Here is a 5434-nt window from a genome sequence, read left to right as displayed (position 1 = left end):
ATAACAAAAAACCCAGGATAGCTAAAGCTATCCTCAACAATAAAAGGACTTCAGGGGGGAATCACTATCCCTGAACTCAAGCAGTATTACAGAGCAATAGTGATAAAAACTGCATGGTATTGGTACAGAGACAGACAGATAGACCAATGGAATAGAATTGAAGACCCAGAAATGAACCCACACACCTATGGTCACTTGATTTTTGACAGAGGAGCCAAAACCATCCAATGGAAAAAAGATAGCATTTTCAGCAAATGGTGCTGGTTCAACTGGAGGGCAACATGTAGAAGAATGCAGATCGATCCATCCTTATCACCCTGTACAAAGCTTAAGTCCAAGTGGATCAAGGACCTCAACATCAAACCAGACACACTGAAACTAATAGAAGAAAAACTAGGGAAGCATCTGGAACACATGGGCACTGGAAAAAATTTCCTGAACAAAACACCAATGGCTTATGCTCTAAGATCAAGAATCGACAAATGGGATCTCATAAAACTGCAAAGTCTGTAAGGCAAAGGACACTGTGGTTAGGACAAAACGACAACCAACAGATTGGGAAAAGATCTTTACCAATCCTACAACAGATAGAGGCCTTATATCCAAAATATACAAAGAACTCAAGAAGTTAGACCGCAGGGAAACAAATAACCCTATTAAAAAATGGGGTTCAGAGCTAAACAAAGAATTCACAGCTGAGGAATGCCGAATGGCGGAGAAACACCTAAAGAAATGTTCAACATCTTTAGTCATAAGGGAAATGCAAATCAAAAGAACCCTGAGATTTCACCTCACACCAGTGAGAATGGCTAAGATCAAAAACTCAGGTGACAGCAGATGCTGGCGAGGATGTGGAGAAAGAGGAACACTCCTCCATTGTTGGTGGGATTGCAGACTGGTAAAACCATTCTGGAAATCAGTCTGGAGGTTCCTCAGAAAACTGGACATTGAACTGCCTGAGGATCCAGCTATACCACTCTTGGGCATATACCCAAAAGATGCCTCAACATATAAAAGAGACACGTGCTCCACTATGTTCATCGCAGTCTTATTTATAATAGCCAGAAAATGGAAAGAACCCAGATGCCCTTCAACAGAGGAACGGATACAGAAAATGTGGTACATCTACACAATGGAATATTACTCAGGTATCAAAAACAACGACTTTATGAAATTCGTAGGCAAATGGTTGGAACTGGAAAATATCATCCTGAGTGAGCTAACCCAATCACAGAAAGACATACATGGTATGCACTCATTGATAAGTGGCTATTAGCCCAAATGCTTGAATTACCCTAGATCCCTAGAACAAACGAAACTCAAGACAGATGATCAAAATGTGAATGCTTCACTCCTTCTTTAAATGAGGAAAAAGAATACCCTTGTCAGGAATGGGAGAGGCAAAGATTAAAACAGAGACTGAAGGAACACCCATTCAGAGCCTGCCCCACATGTGGCCCATACATATACAGCCACCCAATTAGACTAGATGGATGAAGCAAAGAAGTGCAGACCGACAAGAGCCGGATGTAGATCGCTCCTGAGAGACACAGCCAGAATACAGCAAATACATAGGCGAATGCCAGCAGCAAACCACTGAACTGAGAATAGGTACCCCGTTGAAGGAATCAGAGAAAGAACTGGAAGAGCTTGAAGGGGCTCGAGACCCCAAAAGTACAACAATGCCAAGCAACCAGAGCTTCCAGGGACTAAGCCACTACCTAAATACTATACATGGACTGACCCTGGACTCTGACCCCATAGGTAGCAATGAATATCCTAGTAAGAGCACCAGTGGAAGGGGAAGCCCTGGGTCCTGCTAAGACTGAACCCACAGTGAACTAGACTATGGGGGGAGGGCGGCATTGGGGCTAGGATTGGGAGGGGAACACCCATAAGGAAGGGGAGGGGGGAGGGGGATGTTTGCCCGGATACCGGGAAAGGGAATAACACTTGAAATGTGTATAAGAAATACTCAAGTTAATAAAAAAAAAAGAAATTATTGATTTGAATATTGATTTGGATAATTATAGAGAATAATTTGATATTAAATACTGGGTAGGAGTGTGGGACTGCATTTTAACTATCTGAATTATGCTGTTTCAAGGTTATGTTAAATGACTTTTTTTATAGATATGTACAGTATTAACATGACTTATATTCCAATCATTGTTCTTTGTCCTTCATTTTCTTTTTGACTTTTTTTAGTTTTTTATATTTAAAAGCGGTTTTAAATATTTGCTTCATGCATCTGTACATGTGTGCACAAATGAGTACAGGTACTTGCAAAATGTAGGAGAGGGTATCCAATTTCCAGAGCTCGATTGACAAGTAGTAATGACCACCAAGTACTGGACACTGAACTTAGGTTCTCTACTAGAGACCTAGGAAAACCCATGAACCTTTTCTATGGGTCCTGATTTTAATTTTTGTTAAGGGTTTATTTCTGTGTGCCTTTCTTATTCGTGAAAACAACTTTGTCGAATTTGATACAATTAATTTTGTGTAAATATTCATCTTTAATTAATTGGGATTCAAAAATTTGGACTGTATTTCCTATTGATTTTAGAGATGATATCATACTGATATATACTATCAGAAAATCCTGCCTGAAGTCACCATGACTGAAAATAGGAATAGAGAAGGCTTAAAAAATTGTACTTCATTAAAGGTTGACATGTCTACCATATCTCTCATTAAAGTAAGCTCATATGTGGGAAAAGATACTTCAAATCAATCAGTTAAGGATTTGAGTTATTCTTATAATATCAACTCAGCTCATTTATATTCTACCACTGTGAGCAAATTCCCTCCCCAGGTGACTGCCATGTGGTTACATTGTCTTTTTGAATTTTGCTATACATATGGCTAGTTTGAAAAATTTGGAACTTAATGAGACTTGAATGGACTAAGAAAGGATCACCAGTGTTTCATTTGCTCAGTCCTTTTTTTTTTTCCCTTTGTAACACCTCGAACTGCCATTATTTCAGTATGCATCCACATTTCAACATTTAGTGGTCCTGAACAGAGTGGGGAGCTTGTCAATGAGCCAGGAGCCAGGCCTACCTATCTGCAAACGATCTGTGAACGTGGTGACACAGAGATCCTCTGGGTCCCTCCACACGGTCTGAGGAGCAACACTGAAACCCGAGTTTGCAGAGTCAGGGCCTCATGCTCAAGCTGTCAGACTCCACTCCAGACCTGATGGGTGATCAGGGTGACTGAGAGCCCTGTTCAAACCTCTTCAACTTGTAAAAACAAAGCAATTATGGGAAAAGGAACCAACTCAGAACCATGTGCACTGAGGACTCTACACATGGCCTTTCTCTAGGCATATATCCAAGGACCCTGAGCGGTGGTCCATCTGAGTCGCCCTGTGGCTGCTCTGTTCACCCCTAGACCTGAGCTCAAACCTCAAGAGCTGATGGTGGTAGAGGGCCGCGGACCCAGAGCTCCCTTCCCGTGCTGGTGGCAGGTGAACAAGTGTGGTCCAGAGCCACGGAAGGGAGGCCAGGCTTTTTCAACCTCATCTGATGGCTTCTGGCCACAGCAAGTGTTGGGTGGTGATGGGCAACAAGGGACTTGAGGAGGGGAAAGCATCACCCCTTGATAAAGATGGGGAGACTGAAAACTCTGAATTCCTCACCCGTGGCCAATTTCAGGGGAGGGGAGGTTACAATCTAAGCTTTGACCAAGGGTGGGAGTGGAGGAGTGGGGACCATGGCTTGGATGGGGCAATCACTTAGACTTAAGAAAGCATGGGTACAGCCAGAGCACCCCAAGCCTAGTGGTGGTCAGTCCCACGGCTGCTACCTGAAACCTCCCCATCTATTCTATGGGCCACCACACAGCTGTGGCAGAGGGCGGGGCAGGCAAAGGCATACCCAGGCCAAGTGCCAGCAGCAGGTGATTGTGTGAGACGTGTCTGTCCATAGTTGCGTTAGCAGTGCCCACCGCTCCCAAAGGAAACCGATTTCAACACACCTTATTGATCCCATAAGTTCAACCAGGCAGACAGTGGTTATACTCGACAGATGATGTTACACAGCACAACTTAGGTATTTCAAATGGACAAGAAGTTAGTATCAGAGCAGTGTCTCAGGATGAAGTTTAAGTGGGGCTTCCTCTCCAGTACTTTGAGGTCTACAGATGGATCTAGAAAATCCACTACTGTGGAAAATGAAGACTTGGGTTGGATGGGGAAGGGAGGCCCGGGCCTTGGCGACTAATGGCTGTAACTCTGTCCTTCTGGTGGCTGTGGCAGCTTCATGTTCTCTTTTGACATCATCAAGCGCTTCAGTTCCTGCAGGATGACTTTGATGCTGTGGCAATTCTGTCATTTTGCCAGCACTGCCATGGCTTGTGGATCCACCACTCCACTGGAACTGCTCACGCCATTCATATTGACTCTTGTTACACATCTCACAGACTGGGATGCTTCTGGATACTAGAGTGGCCCACACTCTATCTGAAGGCTGTATATTCGGTTTTCATAAATTTTTTGTAGAGGTCCAATTATCATGCCTGTCCATCTTGTGAGTGTCATGTCCTCATCGTCCTCCAGACCCTAGCTAACTGTGCTTTCGCGTACTCCTTTCTGGCCTTCTTCCAGCTCTTCCAACAGTCGGAAATCTCGAAGGACTTTTACTCCCAAGCCTGTGATGGCTGCCATCTTGCGTCGCTATTGCTCGAAGTCAGTCCTTCCTTTCTTCCTCTACCCCTAGGTCCCTAGCTCCTTCCCTCTCTCTCTCTCTCTTTTTCCACAGGGTCTCATAAACCCCAGACTTGCCTGAAGCTCACTATATATCCAGTGATGACTTTGAATGTCTGATATTCATCAATAAATTATAGATCGAACAACCATGCCTGATCTTGTACAGTTTTGGAACTCAGCCAAGGCTGTCTTCCATACTGGCACGTAGCCTGTCAAATGAGCAACTTACCGAATCTCTTCCTGTTTCTTCCTTGTTCCCTTCCTTCCTTCCTTCCTTCCTTCCTTCCTTTCTTCCTTCCTTCATTCCTTCCTTCCATGCTTTCTTCCTTCCCTTCTTTTATTTTCCTTCTGTTCTTTCTGTTCATGCATTTTTTTTCATTTTGATTTTGAAGTTAAAAGCTATTACTGAACTTTTCACTTCTTGAAACCAGAAAGCATGAGCTGTAGAGCATTTAGATTTTCATATGTAGAAATCATTGTGTACCTATAGCAAAAACTATATACATTAAAGGTGACAGAAGCATTATTTTCTCAGAGTACTGGCTCTGTTCTTCAATTATTGTTAGAAACTTTTATTATTATTAATAGTCCACATAATCTAATATGTATACTATGAACATCTGCATTTTGAAAATGACAAAGGGGTATAAATTGCATTTCCAATGCAGTAACACAGAAACAAGCATTTTTGCAATATTCTCATTCTAGAGTTAATATTTT

At 42.7% G+C, this 5434-nt stretch overlaps 1 pseudogene; it reads right to left on the bottom strand.

Moving 5' to 3' along the window:
• Positions 1-4225: 4225 nt before the first annotated feature.
• On the bottom strand, positions 4226-4672 carry LOC134485709 (ubiquitin-conjugating enzyme E2 variant 1-like; annotated as a pseudogene).
• Positions 4673-5434: the final 762 nt, after the last annotated feature.

Source organism: Rattus norvegicus, chromosome 2 (assembly GCF_021556685.1).
Source record: "Rattus norvegicus strain SHRSP/BbbUtx chromosome 2, alternate assembly SHRSP_T2T, whole genome shotgun sequence".
NCBI lineage: Eukaryota > Metazoa > Chordata > Mammalia > Rodentia > Muridae > Rattus > Rattus norvegicus.
The sequence above is the reverse complement of the archived record's forward strand: the minus strand, read 5'-3'. Positions and strand labels throughout refer to the sequence as shown.